Genomic DNA, 15,919 nt, shown 5'->3' on the forward strand with positions numbered 1-15,919 from the left:
GGGCACACCGGAGAGGTGGGTGAGGCCTCGCACCGGAGGAGGTGGGTGGCTGTGGCGCGCCGGAGAGGCGGGGGAGGCCTCACGCTGGAGGGACGGGAGCGGGCTCGAGCCGGAGGGGGTGGGGTCAGCGGCGCGGCAAAGGGAGCAGGGACAGCGGCAGGGCAGAGATGCGGGGGCGGCCTCGAGCCGGAGGGGGTGGCGGTGGCAGCGCGGCAGCACGCCGGAGAGGCGGGGGAGGCTCGTGCCGGAGGAGGAGGCGGCGCGGTGGTGGAGGCGGAGAATGTAGCAGCGAGATCGAGAAGAAGGTCGTGGGATGGATCAGAGAAGGTCGTGCAAGGTGTGGGGGTAGTTGGTCCGATGGTTTTTTTGTTCGGGAGAACCTAATCGGGCCCTATATAGGCCTGACGTGATCCAAATCGTTATTTTGATCCCAAGGTTAGAATAGTACTGTCATATATATATATAGGGAAAATGCATACTACCATCTAATGGTAGTTACCTCCACCCTCGCAGCCGTCGGATCTCCTCCAGGTACGAGCATTGATTAACGGGTTCGGTTTGACTTTTGAGTGTGCCTAGACTTTCTCTACCCGGCTAAACTGACCAGCCATATCCCCCACCTGCCCCCCGATTTATGTGGACAGATAATTACCATATATAACTACATGCAGTCAAGCGAGCAAGCTCGATTTCAAATTATATCCACCGGCCGCCGGTGTGATGTTTCATGGGAGGTGCCATTCCAAAGGTATTACTGGTTACGGTGGTTCAATTCATTAATCCATCTTGTTTTGAATATGCAGGCTAATCTTTGATCCATCCTTCTCTGGTTTCTAGATTTAGCGTATGTACATGCATACTAGAATCGACGCCAATTTAGAAGAGATGCGTCCATTGACCGGCGGCCATGCACCACGCGCGCGCACGCCCGCCATTGCTGCCGGAGTGCCAGCGTGCTAATTATTCGTTGTTATTGTTGGAATTTTTCAGCAGGTCAAACTATGCCGCCATCCGATCTGTCGCTGTCGCCGTTGCCGACGACGTCCATCGACTCTGTTGGCTTTGCACTTCACCACGTATTGGTCAGTACTGGTCCGACACCTCGATGCATCAATCACGATGGCAACAACTATGGTGGCACATGTTAGAGGGATGTGACTGTTCCAGCACCGCGGCGGCGGCTGCGCCGACGTACGACCAGCCAAATTTATAGTTGCTAAACAAACTCTAGAGATGAGAAGATGGGCGTATGACCTGATGGAAACAAGAGAATATACTGTATATGATCGGTCGATCTCATGTAGAAGTCCATAAAATCATGGATGAACTATTTGCGCTTTTGTGTAGTACATCACTCATATCAAGGGATAATACTACATACTACATACTACCTACTACATACTACCTTTGTTCTACCAACAAATAATACTACATATTGCCTTGCATATTATACTCCATACTACGTTTCTTACATATGCTCTTTACTTGCAATCTACAGACTCCTTTGATCTCATATACTCCTTTCATCAGTATCAAGATGTACGCATTTCCCACTCCAAGAAAAAAAAAGATGTACACATTTTTTTCTGGAGATACTCCTCTCATCTTGGAGTATGTATCTATTTTCTGTGGGAATATACTCCTTTTTTTGGATAGTATACTCCTCATTTGGACATACTCCATACTTCATACTCCTTTTTTTTGGATAGTATACTCCTCATTTGGACATACTCCATACTTCATACTCCTTTTTGCAGATACTTCATACTACATACTCTACAAAGTACAAATTTCTAGAATAGTAGTATATTATATACTCCATACTCTGAATAGAAATGTGGAGACTCGTAACTAGAGTTCATACTCCCAGCAAAGAGCATACATGTACTTCATATTACAACAAAATCAATGTGTTTATAATCATTCTTATCTCGTTAAGAAAAGAAATAGAAAATGGTTTATCCCTCAAAAATGGAAAAAAGTTTATTCCTCCAAAAAAGAAATGGACAAAGATTTTCTTTGGCCGAGGCAAAGTTAGGTACATGACAGTGCTAATGCACAACCATACTACTACTACAACCCTAAAATCTTGTGCGTATTACACGGAAGTGTACGTGTAATTTGAGCAACCCAGGAGGCTACATGTATTCAAATAATCAACCCACCAGCACGCACATACTACATACATTTGCATGCACAGAAAATGCACCACAATATGTTCTGTTTATCTGTTCACAACGCACATACTTCACGCTACATACTCCATACTATTTTCTTAGAAAAAACTAACGTACTCTATGTAAAAATGTTTTTTCAATCCAACTGAAAAATCACAATGTCACGTTCAGCGTACATATACTCATCAACATGTTGTTCGAGGTAGGCGTGAAATAAAGGTGGTGGTCGAACTAACGCATGTCACTTGCGGGATTATTTAATTAAGAGAACAAAAATTATCGGAGGAGCATGTTATCCATTCAAGATAATCTCCAGCCCCTTCTTTATAGCTAGCTTTACCCGTGATTTGTTGACAAGTTACACGTACCTCCCCACCTAAAAATCAGGGAATGCTTTATCTAGGGAATAGATTTTCTCCACCTGTTAAGTGCGGCAGCCTATGGGTTAGCGGGTTCTGCCCGCAAATGATAGCCCAGGTCTTCGTTCGCTTGCAGCTATGTTTGAGGACACGTGGAGGCTAAATAATTAGGTGGTAACTACCACTGCTTGTAGATAAAATTTGTCATATATATATATATATATATATATATATATATATATATATATAATATAGGAAAAAGCAAAGATATAAAGTTCCGCTCGCGCGGCTACAATCACATGCGTTCATTCGCGTGGGGATCTGATCCCTCCTCCTACCTCATTTGCATTTTCACTTATTTGTTCATTTGATGCTTATTTCCTCTTATAGAGAAAGTGGACCATTGCGGGCTGCAAGGTGGCAGTAGTAGGCTGTCAAGCACGCAGCATAGCAGGCTTGGACCACCGGCTTTGGCCCATGCGGTTCCAGGAATTCCACGAGAACCTTTTTCTGAAGGTTCGAGCATTTTCTTTTTTGTCTCATGCCGTTCGTTTTTAGTCGAGACACTTCAGGTCACGTTTACGCAGCCCCTTGGCGCCGCAGCTGCAGAAAACAGCTGCCTCGTACTCCAGCGAGTTTCCGGCATACGGCAGAGGCTTCTGCCGCTCGCCGACCGAGGCACGGCCGAGCTACTGCTGGACATGGCTGAAGACAGGGCCAGGGGGGAGGAGAGGTTGGTGTTTGGCCCGGATAGATTTTGGACGGCTTTGTACCGACGCCCGCCTCGTCGCACGTCGTACGATCTGCGTATCGCCAGAGTCAAAAGCTAGCAGACGACCACGGGCTCGTGATCAACAAGACCAAAAGTTGAAAGCATGGGCCAATGCGCAGAAAGATGCATATGAGCGGACTGTACAAGACAAAAATCACTTACACCGTTTTTTACCGGAGCGCACAGTAAAATCCTGCACGCTCGCCCCGCGGAGGAGTGGTAGTTGGTTTGGAGGGTGGACGTGTTTTCTCCTGATGACATGGCATTTTTCTTGTCTTTGCTTTTTTTAGCAGTTTTTTATGTCTTTGGTTTTGTACATTGTACGGTTTTCAAATCATTGGGCTTGTCCGGTCAGATTTTCAAAAGCCAACAAACCGGCCCAAACGTCTTCACTGCCCCGCCACTCCCACCTACATACTGCCGACCGTGATGCAAAAACTTGACCAAGCAGTGGCTAGGGATGTAAGTGACAGAAAAATGGCATCCACAAGTCCCATCTACTTAGTTTTTGCTAGCTCAGTAGTTCATTTTTCTCAAAAAACAAAACACTTTCTGCACTATCATACCATTAGTGGACTTCAAACGGAATTAAATGGGATCCAGTTTACATCCCTCAACCGAACAACCAAACCAAACAACCAATCTTATAAAGCATAAATCGCTCCCCTTCTCCACCGAAGCATCCACTACATGCCTTCATTCATCCCCACTTTCCGCACCGGCAGCAAACATACGTGGGCGCCCTATTCAACACAAGTCACACGCGTGCATGGTGCTTTTTGAACAAATTGAACCTGGGTTGCAATTTTGATTATGCTTATAGTTCTTTTATTTAGATGACTTAATTTTTTGTATTTTTTCCTTTGTTTTGTGAAATCGTCTTTATTAAAATAAGTATCAAAGTCATCGCGTTCATTGGGCGCACGTTCGAGTTGGATCGGTGACAATGAAGAACTGGGAATCATCACCTGACTTCAACGCTTAGCGTATCCTCTCCCGAATGTAGTCATAGATTAAAAAATCGGACCGGTGGGCGAACCGGAAAACCGAAACCGACGACCTTAAAGGTTTTTCTTATTTGACCATTGTTTCAAACTACATCAACACATATATTACTCAACATAGATTATTTTACTACTTAAAAAATCGACAATCGAACCGGTGAACCGGCAGTTCGACCTGTAAAAAACCTCAACCGACAACCTTTCCACACACACACACACACACACACATACACACACAGAGAGAGAGAGAGAGAGAGAGAGAGCGGATAAAGCAAGGTGCTACTACGATGGGTGCAACGTTCATCAAAGAGAAAGGTGTCTGGTCCAATTAAAAAGAGTGCACTCATATGAGTATGCATGGTTTATTTAATTATGAATATACATCGATACAAGACCTCCATGGTGTGACTTGCATGTTTTCAATTACAATATACATCAACACATCGACACATCGATATGAATCCGTGACTCTGTTCGTGGGCAGTGCGCTACTGCGCTATAGCATGATCTTACTGCTCTATAGTACCATGGATTTTACTAGAGAAAACTCAATGCTCATCCCCCGAAACAAAATGCCTGCGTCATGGCTCCTTGAATATGAGGATGAGAGATTGCCTGACGTTTTTTGTCTGCTCTCCCTTGAACTTGTTCGGCATACAGCAAGGGCGGTCCGTGATCCCACTCATGTGGCATAAAGTGAATGCTCATCAGAGAAACCTCTCTACGGACCATCTTCATTTATGTAATATGCACATTATATCAAATGATCAATTATGTATGCTTAAACTGGGTATTTGTACTGCGACGCGTTTTCAATCATTCAGAGATTGAAGACACACACACACAAACCCAAAAAATAGCAAGCACATCTCCACCGTTTTGTCGCGCCGCACCCCCCCCCCCCCCTCCACCAGCGAGCCACGACGAGAGAGGCCGCCCGCGACCTGCAGCGCCAGAGGCGGACCCGAACGCGCCATCGCGAAGCAACTGCCTCCGTCACCACCCTCCCGCACGCACCACCACCATGCCGTCCGTACCACCACCATGCCGCCCGTCGCACAGTCGCCACGCGACCGTCCCTGGCCTGCTCTGGAGCGCTGACACGTCCGGCATCTAGCACCGCATCCAGGACACGAGAAGCAGCCCGCGCCGCACACCTCGCGCGAGGAGACGATGGGGCCCATTGCCGCTGGCGACGACCAAGTTTCGCCCGCTCGCGCCCCTGGCGGCGGCGAGGGAGGATGGAGAGGAGGAGGAGAGGCTCGACGGTGGTGCTAGGGTTAGCCTCTCGGAGTCCCGGATACTCGAGGAAGCGTCGCGGGAGGAGGGGTGACTTGATACTACTCTCCTCAATTGTCCTGAGTGCTAAAGAAACATTCCAAGGTTTTGTTGTTTGCATGCCGAGTTCTTCACAGCGAGGACGCCGTGCATCTCCGGGGGCACCCCCAGATCAGCACGGCGAGCGCCGCCATATCTTCACGATCCGTGACTGTGCCCTCGCCGAGCATGGTCTCCCAGAGCCCTTGCACGCATAGATTGATCTGCATCACAACATCACAAGAGCCCACTCGATGTAGTTGGTGGGCGTCAGGGTGGGGTAGACGATGGCGCCGCCGTGTCCGGCACCTTCCCGGATCACGCGCTCATGGACGATCACCTCCCCCGCATTCCTCCTAACATACTGTTGCGTTCACGGCTCCGTGGCCGCGTCTCCGTGCGTGGCTGGGGCGTCGCCTCCCCGTCGCGGGCCTAGGGAGCGCCGTCCGGTGCGTCGTTTTCGGCGCGCTCACCGCTGCCCGCCATGGTCCCTCGTCGGCGATGGCTCTGATGCCAATTGTCAGCCGATCGCTCGCTCGTTCCTCGCTTTCTCTCTCGCTCTCGATGAACAAGGGTAGACACAGGAGGTTTTTGCGCAGCGAATGCCGTGCTGCTTTTCTCTCTTTCTCGTTCTCTTATTCTGTTGGATCGAAATGGGGCCGGTTGATGCGCACGCCACTACCCCGCACAGATCGAACATGCCATCCCACTTCGCGGACAGGGCGTGCTCACCGTGGCCACCTCCTGAACTAGTCGCGCTCGGGCACGCACAAGTCGCAGCCTCGCTACTTATTTCTTACGGAAAGAAAAAAAGGATCGGGGAAACTGATCCGAGCTAGCTACTAATTCAGGGTTTAACTGACAACCGACATCTAATTCATCAAACTATTTTTTTGGAACCTGACACTCACACAATTTCTGGATAGTGGAACACTTGCAGCACATCATCAAACAAAGTGTTGGTGCCAGTTTGCACTGAAACTAAGCTCTCGTGGGCGTCTACAGCCAGGTTTCTCCGATGCATCGTCGTTTGCCTTGCCTTGTACTGTCGCCATTTGTAGTCGGGGTCAAAAAAACATGGCATGGTTATTGTAAATACCCAACAAAATATACACTCTTGCTTTCTTCTGAAGATCCAAGCTTGTCGCATATATTCACTAGAGAAAACAGTGAGTGATGTCGTTGTAGTTTGTCCCAACACTGCAAAGACAAGACATGGTAGCATGTTTTAGTTCTACCGACGCAGTTCGCATGAAAGAACATGGTAGCCATTCACTAAAATGTACTAGTCAACATCGCTACGTGTGTTTGGAAGTGATTTTGATTCAGGGTAATGCAAACAAATGAATATAGCTGCTACAACACCACTTACCCGACTGTACGAATTGGCACATTGCCTGAATGTACTTCGATTCAAGCATCCTAATAAACGACGACAGTTAATTCAAAACTGTTGATTCAGGGGCCAAGTTATAGTTAATTCACCGGATGGCAAACAGTGGTGAACTGTATCTAATGCAAGATGGAAGTGCCAGATTTTACATACCCAAACTAGCAAGCTTGCTCTATGGGTAAAGGTTCATCTGACATATCCGCTTTGGTCATGGCGAAAATCAGCAAATCAATAATTCGGAACCTTATCCACTCAAGGATGCGAATCATGATGCATACAAACGGTTCCGATAGCCACCTCCACAACAAGTGTTGATAGCAAATCCATGTTCTCTCTCTCTCTCTCTCTCTCTCTATATATATATACATATAGAGAGAGAGAGAGAGAGAGAATGGGGGATACAATCAGATCCACTCATTCCAAGCAAAGTTAGACCTGAATGAACAATCAAGTCGGTTAATAAAGCATAGAAATTAGAGTGTAGAATCACCTTGAGACTGATTTCTACAACAATCAGTACTAACCGCTAGTAAATATCCAAAATACATGTTATATCCAATAGTTGTGTTGAGGCGCATTATATATGCAGGAATGCATGACGAAACACACCTTGGCGATCGAGGAAGGTCACAACCAACGAAGTGAAGACAAACAGAACCGATGATTGATGAAGGGTGATAAAATGTGTGCTCACTTCACATCGACTTGAGGAAAGAGAACTAGGCCTAGTTGGCTAGTTGTGGTCTTTTGGTTTGTTGGAGGGTGTCCCAGTCTTCATGAGCTCTGTATGTGCAACCTAAAATAGTTTTTTACTCGGTGTCATGGGCTACCTGCCAACGTGGGCTCGCACCTACGTGCAATTCCCTTCTAGTTAATACCAACCTGGAGCTCGATGCGGAGTTGGGAGCAAACGCCACATCGTGAGCTGCGTTTTTTTAGAACAAAGACACAAGATGCGTCTGCTACTTCTTGAGCTTGCGTTGGTTTTTCCTTTGAAGAGGAAATGATGATGCAACAAAGTAGAGATAAGTATTTCCCCCAGTTTGAGAACCATGGTATCAATCAAGTAGAAGATAACGTACAAATCACCGAATACCTGCACAAACAATCAAAAAAACTTGCACCCAACGCGATAAAGGGGTTGTCAATCCCTTCACAGTTACTTGCAAAAGTGAGATCTGATAGAGATAGATAAATGATAAAGTTAATATTTTTGGTATTTTTGGTTTATAGATTGGAAAGTAAAAGATTGCAAGAATAGTAGATCGAAAACTAATATTGTAGATCGGAAACTAATATTGTAGATCGGAAACTTATATGATGGAAAAGAGACCCGGAGGCCATAGGTTTCACTAGAGGCTTCTCTCAAGATAGAAAATAATACGGTGGGTGAACAAATTACTGCCAAACAATTGATAGAAGAGCGCAAAGTTATGACGATATCTAAGGCAATGATCATGAATATAAGCATCATGTCCGTGTCAAGTAGACCGAAACGATTCTGCATCTACTAATATTACCCCACACATCGACCGCTATCCAGCATGCATCTAGAGTATTAATTTCATGAAGAACGGGCTAATGCATTCAGTAAGATGACATGATGTAAAAGAATTAACGATGAAAACCCCATCTTTTTATCCTCGATGGCAACAATACAATACGTGCCTTGCTGCCCCTACTGTCACTGGCAAAGAACACCGCAAGATTGAACCCAAAGCTAAGCACTTCTCCCATTGCAAGAAGAACCAATCTAGTTGGCCAAACCAAACCGATAATTCGAAGAGACTTGCAAAGATATCAAATCATGCATATAAGAATTCAGAGAAGATTCAAATATTATTCATAGATAAGCTCATTATAAATCCACAATTCATTGGATCTCGACAAACACACCGCAAAAAAGTATTACATCAAATAGATCTCCAAGAACATCGAGGAGAACATGGTATTGAGAATCTAAGAGAGAGAAGAAGCCATCTAGCTACTAGCTATGGACCCATAGGTTTGTGGTAAACTACTCACGCTTCATCAGAAGGGAAATGGTGTTGACGTAGAAGCCATCCGTGATCGAATCCCCCTCCGACAGGACGCCGGAAAAGGCCCCTAGATGGGATCTCATGGGTACATAAAGTTGCGGCGGCGGAAAAGTGTTTTCGTGGATGCCTCTGTTGGTTTGGGGATATATGGGGATACATAAGCGAAGAAATTAGGTCAGGACATGCATGAGGGGCCCACAAGTGTGGGGGCGCGCCCTACCCCCCGGGCACGCCCTCCGTCCTTGTGGCCGCCTTGTGGATCTTCGGACTTCATCTCCGAGTCTCCTGGTTGTCTTCTGGTCAAAGAAAAATCATCGCAAAAGTTTTATTCTGTTTGGACTCCGTTTGGTATTCCTTTTCTGCGAAACTCAAAAATAGGATCTGGCACTGGGCTCTAGGTTAATAGGTTAGTCCCAAAATAATATAAAATAGCATAATAATTCATATAAAACATCCAAAACAGATAATATAATTGCATAGAACAATAAAAAAATTATAGATACGTTGGAGACACAATGTTTTAAATAGCGGGCTATGGAAAATAACGGCGGGCCTCCAAATCAGCTATAGCAGAGCTATGGCGGGCTAAAGCGGGCTGTATAGGGCCATTTGTGAAGGCGACCATTTAGCAGCACCTTGCTGAAAAGGCTATAGCGGAGCTATAGTTAGCTATTTACAATTATGTGGAGACGTATCAGCGTCCGACTTTAAATTAATAAAGCCCACCAAAAGGCAGCATCCAAGTTCGAAACATACACAGAAGCAACACACGCGGCCGAAGCCGATAGTCTTAGTACATGCAATCGGCCATAGCCTGAGAAAGAAACTAGCAAGAGACTAAACAACCGGCAAAAAGGAGTCCAACTCCAGCAAAACATCATGGTGATCAATGACGTGCAGTGATATGAATAACGCAGATCCGCTCCATGGCCTCCTCCATCTGCTCAGTGTCCCGCCTGAAAGATCGTGGATGTCGCCTAGAGGGGAGGTGAATAGGCGCTTTAAAATAATTACGGTTTAGGCTTGAACAAATGCGGAGTAAACCTAGCGGTTAATTTGTCAAGCACCAAACCTACAACAACTAGGCTCACCTATGTGCACCACAACTTATGCTAAGCAAGATAAAAAACTAGGCGATAGCAAGATATATGAAAAGAAACAATATGGCTATCACAAAGTAAAGTGCATAAGTAACGGGTTCGGGTAAGAGATAACCGACGCATGCAGAGACAACGACGTATCCCGAAGTTCACACCCTTGCGGATGCTAATCTCCTTTGGAGCGGTTCGAAGGCACAATGCTCCCCAAGAAGCCACTAGGGCCACCATAATCTCCTCACGCCCTCGCACAATGCAAGATGTCGTGATTCCACTAAGGGACCCTTGAGGGCGGTCACCGAACCCGTACAAATGGCAACCCTTGGGGGCGGTCACCGAACCCGTACACTTTGGCAACCCTTGGGGGCGGTCACCGGTACCCGTCAAATTGCTCGGGGTGATCTCCACAACCTAATTGGAGACCTCGACGCTTTCCTGGAGCTTTACACCAGAATGATTGAGCTCCGAACAACACCAACCGTCTAGGGCGCTAAGGCACCCAAGAGGAACAAGCTCTAGGGTGCACAAACACCCAAGAGTAATAAGCTTCTCAAACTTCACTTCCACGTATCACCGTGGAGAACTCAAACCGATGCACCAAATGCAATGGCAAGGGCACACGGAGTGCCCAAGTCCTTCTCCCCCAAATCCCACCAAAGCAACTAATGCTAGGGAGGAAAATGAGAGGAAAAACGAAAGAAGAACATGAAGAACTCCAAGATCTAGATCCAAGGGGTTCCCCTCACTTAGAGGAGAAAGTGATTGGTGGAAACATGGATCTAGATCTCCTCTCTCTTTTTCCTCAAGAACTAGCAAGAATCGTTGGAGGGATTGAGAGTTAGCAAGCTCGAAGAAGCTCAACAATGGGGGAAGAACACGAGCTCAAGAGATAAAGTTCATTGGGGAAGAAGACCCCCTTTTATAGGTGGAAAAAATCTAACCGTTATGCTCACAGCCCGCACAGAGCGGTACTACCGCTCGACCTCACGATACTACCGCAAGAGGTAGCGGTACTACCTCAAAGGCTAGCGGTACTACTGCTTGTGAGCGGTACTAAAAAAATACATCCATGCCTACCATCACTGGACTTGTGATGAGTTTTTGGTCCGGAGCCGTACTACCGCTTTATTACCGCTCTGGAGCGGTAGTAAAAAATTACATCCGCTCCTGTCTGCCGTAGTACTGTTGCAGCCTTTTCAGAACACCAAAACTGCCACAACTTCTGCAAACGGACTCCGAGTTCAACGAAACCAAGTTTGTTGGAAAGCTAGCAACAAGGGATAACACAATATTGATAGAAATAACAATAATAAGGAAATTAGAAAAGGCCCAAGAGAAAATGGTGAGAACCCTTCCTAAAAAAAGACAGGTAAAACCTCCAACACCAAAAATGCGATAGAAGAAGCATATGAAATCCGTTTTCGATTTACTAGAGCTTGTGACGAAGATAACCACAAGCTCTAAAACCTCAAAAGAAAATTCAAATAAGAATCAAGAAATATGATGCAAGGATGCAATGGTTTGAGCTCTTGACAAATGATACGATCATGCTACTCACTTGACAGCCCCCCTTGATAGTACGACAATCGATCCTATAACCCGGTCTCCAAACTATCACCATGAGACCGGTAAAATATAAAACCTATCAAGGGAAAATCTTTGCCTTGCACGAAGTCCACTTGAGCTAGATGATGAAGATCTTGACTTCCTCAAGTTGGACCACCTTTCTTGATTGTGTTGGGTCGATGAAGACTAGATGATTGCTCCCCCATACTCCACTATGGGTGAGCTACTCTTCAGCACATCTTCACAAGTCCATTGACACCACAATGGACGTCAAGCACCAAGCACTTGATCTCTTCGTGATGCTCCACTTGAACTTACGCACGGCAATCTTGATGACGATCACCACTTGATGTCATCCTCTCCATTGGTTGAGTGATATCTTCCTCTTGATGCAAGCCCATGAACACGTACCTAACCCCACATAGAACTCTCACATAGACCATGGGTTAGTACACAAAGCACAATGGACAATGCTTACCATACCCGATCACTTGATCTCACTCGGTGTATCTTCTACGCTTTGTGTGATGATCAACTTGAATCACTCTCTGTACTTAGTCTCGATCAACCTTGACTCTTTCCAAATCTATGACAAATCTTTGGATAATTCCTTAATACCACCTTGGTCAACTCATAAACTCCTTGAAACCAACACATGTACTTCAAGAAATGCCTGTGGACAAATCCTTTAAATATAACTCAATGCAACCATTAGTCCATAGAGAATGTCATCAATTACCAAAACCACACATGGGGGCATCGCATGTCCTTTCAATCTCCCCCATTTTGGTAATTGATGACAATCACTTTCAAGAGAGTTTATATAAGGAATTATGCATCAACATGCAATGCAACAACCAATGATGCAGGAGAATGAGATGCAAATGCTTAGGAACAAAACCAAAGCAAGGAGAAGACTCTAAAAACCTTCTCCACAAAACTCTCTGAAACTTCTCCCACATTGGCATCGATTGCCAAAATGGGCGAAAATCTTAGAAGGCCAATATAAAAGGCGTTCCTCCATAAATTGTGTATTTCTCAACAAGATAGTGGAATGCCATACACATATCGAAAGGTAAATACTTAGAGGAACACAAACTATATTGAGGCACAAAGATTGCTAAAGAATGATATGCCACAAGGACATAACAAAGAGAGACACAAGCAATCAAGCAATCAAAAGATACCGATTGAAGCAAGCAATCAAAGGATATCAATTGAACCAACTAGACCAAAGATCCTATGAGCCACATGAATAAAGGATATTATGATATGAGCAAAGGAGTGTTCTAAAGAAACAAGAGAAGCTCCCAATGATTTGTGCACACATAAGAATATTTGTATTCGGATACAAAGTGCACAAAATTGGATCATAGCTCCCCCAAAATCAATAGAAACTTACAACAAGTGCAAGTGAGCATATAGGAAACAAAGCCTATCACTTGCAACAAACAAATGGTTGAGCAATCATGTAAAAGAGGCAACTAAGAATAGGCTCAACCAAAATGATGTGTGTGAGTCATGGCAAAGCACTTGAGAAGACTAAAATAAGGATGAGCATTAAGCATCAACATAGTCTTGGAAAAATGAGATACACGGTGCATGACATGTCCTCTCTACACACACCCAACTAGCAAATGGGTTCACAAGCTCACTAAAATGATAACAACAAAGCTTGCAACAACCCATGGTAAAGATAGAAGATGAAGGCCTCATCAAGACGTGGGATACCAATTAAGATGGCAAAGCCTCGTAAAGATAAGCAAGAGAAAAAATATATTCACCAAAACAGAGTGCATCAACCGATATAAGATCCGCACTCAAGATAAATCCTTTCACATAACCACCAAGGAAAGGTGGACGTGAAAGAATAAGGATATCAACTACAGATGTGACTTCTCTCAAGTGTATAAGATTCTAGGTAGATGAAGATCATGATGATATCAATCCAGAAAGTAGGATGCACACACAAAATAGTTTAAAAAAAGAAAGAATAAGATATCCACATGGAAGTCATAAATATACCAAAGATATTTGCTTGAAGGCATAGCACATGGCTAGATATGGTCTTATCATATATAAATGAGTTCCAACCACACGAGCATCAAAGACATCACAACTAGCAACAAGAGATCATTGTTGGGATGCTTTGAGAAAGGAACCAAGTATCACAAGAAAGAATGAATTACATGTCATGATACAACCTACACAAGGTTGATGCAAGAAATGTGTGCATGAATTAGATGATGGTACTTGTTACCAAGATACCATTGGAAGGATGTAGTAGATACCAATTGAAGTTAGATAGTAGTTCATTGATCATCCTAGCTTGACTCCAATAAGCACATGGTGACAACACCTTCCTTGTGAGTGAGCCGAGCATCCAATGCATCTCCAAATGTTCCTAGAAGAACAACCCAAACTAAACGGTACCCAAATTCATTGGGACCAAATAGTTAGAAACACCAATACATAGGACAAACTCCACATAAATATGTGCATATAGATATGAAAATTAATTTCATGCACAACTCATCCAATTTGAGACTTGGTGGAGTTTCCCTTATATTGGGTCAAAGAAAGACAGCATGCCCAAGAAAATACATGAAGTAAATATGCATGCTCAAATCTTTCAAGAACCAATACCAAATGAAAAAGAAAAGCCAAGTGAAAAAGGATACCAAATGGAGAAATCATCACTTGGAAGATATCATTAAAGATACATCAAGGAATGCGATATCCATTGAAACACGCTAAATAAAGGATATCAAACTCCCAAAAGAGAGGATGGTTCCAAACAAACCAAACTCTCTACAAAGTTTCATGATGGCACAAAGTACCAAAAAGAAAACGGCTTGCCTTCCACCAACACACACTTTATAAGGATCGCAAGATGAGTGTTCTATAGAAAATATGATAGCTCACCCAAGACTAGTGCATTATAGAGAATTTGCATTTGAATACAAAATGCACAAGGTGGGATCACCACTTTCACTATATCTAGAAAACACTAGACAAGTGCTACGTCTTGAGCTTGCGTTGGTTTTCCTTGAAGAGGAAAGGGTGATGCAGCAATAGTAGCGTAATTATTTCCCTCAATTTTTGAGAACCAAGGTATCAATCCAGTAGGAGGCTCCTCAAAAGTCCCGCGTACCTACACCAACAAACAAAGAACTCGCAACCAACGCAATAAAGGGGTTGTCAATCCCTTCACGGCCACTAGCGAAAGTGAGATCTGATAGAGATAGTATGATAAGATAAATATATTTTTTGTATTTTAAAATATAGATGCAAAAAGTAAAGATGCAAAGAAAGGTAGATTGGAAGCAAATATGATAAGAGATAGACCCGGGGCCATAGGTTTCTCTAGAGGCTTCTCTCAAGATAGCATAAGTATTACAGTGGGTGAACAAATTACTGTCGAGAAATTGATAGAAAAGTGAATAATTATGAGATTATCTAGGCATGATCATGTATATAGGCATCACGTCCGCAACAAGTAGACCGACTCCTGCCTGCATCTACTACTATTACTCCACACATCGACCGACTCCTGCCTGCATCTAGAGTATTAAGTTCACAAAGAACAGAGTAATGCATTAAGCAAGATGACATGATGTAGAGGGATAAACTCATGCAATATGATATAAACCCCATCTTTTTATACTCGATGGCAACAATACAATACGTGCCTTGCAACCCTTTCTGTCACTGGGTAAGGACAATGCAAGATTGAACCCAAAGCTAAGCACTTCTCCCATGGTAAGAAAGATCAATTTAGTAGGCCAAACCAAACTGATAATTCGAAGAGACTTGCAAAGATAACTCAAACATACATAAAAGAATTCAGAGGAGATTCAAATATTTCTCATAGATAAACTTGATCATAAACCCACAATTCATCGGATCTTGACAAACACACCACAAAAAGAGATTACATCGAATAGATCTCCACAAGAGAGGGGGAGAACATTGTATTGAGATCCAAAAAGAGAGAAGAAGCCATCTAGCTAATAACTATGGACCCGAAGGTCTGTGGTAAACTACTCACAACTCATCGGAAGGGCTATGGTGTTGATGTAGAAGCCCTCCGTGGTCGATTCCCCCTCAGGCAGAGCGCCGGCGAAGGCTCCAAGATGGGATCTCGCGGATACAGAAGGTTACAGCGGTGGAAATTGTGTTTAGGGTGCTCCCT

General features: G+C 44.4%; 1 long non-coding RNA gene across 1 annotated transcript; it reads left to right on the plus strand.

Annotated features, from left to right (window-relative positions):
- Nucleotides 1-695: 695 nt before the first annotated feature.
- LOC123066791 (uncharacterized) lies at nucleotides 696-1,399 on the plus strand. Its single transcript, XR_006431442.1, has 2 exons — nucleotides 696-748; nucleotides 838-1,399. It is a non-coding gene; the product is annotated as an uncharacterized lncRNA (long non-coding RNA).
- Nucleotides 1,400-15,919: the final 14,520 nt, after the last annotated feature.

The sequence above is a fragment of the Triticum aestivum genome, chromosome 3B (genome assembly GCF_018294505.1).
Source record: "Triticum aestivum cultivar Chinese Spring chromosome 3B, IWGSC CS RefSeq v2.1, whole genome shotgun sequence".
NCBI classification, from domain to species: Eukaryota; Viridiplantae; Streptophyta; class Magnoliopsida; order Poales; family Poaceae; genus Triticum; species Triticum aestivum.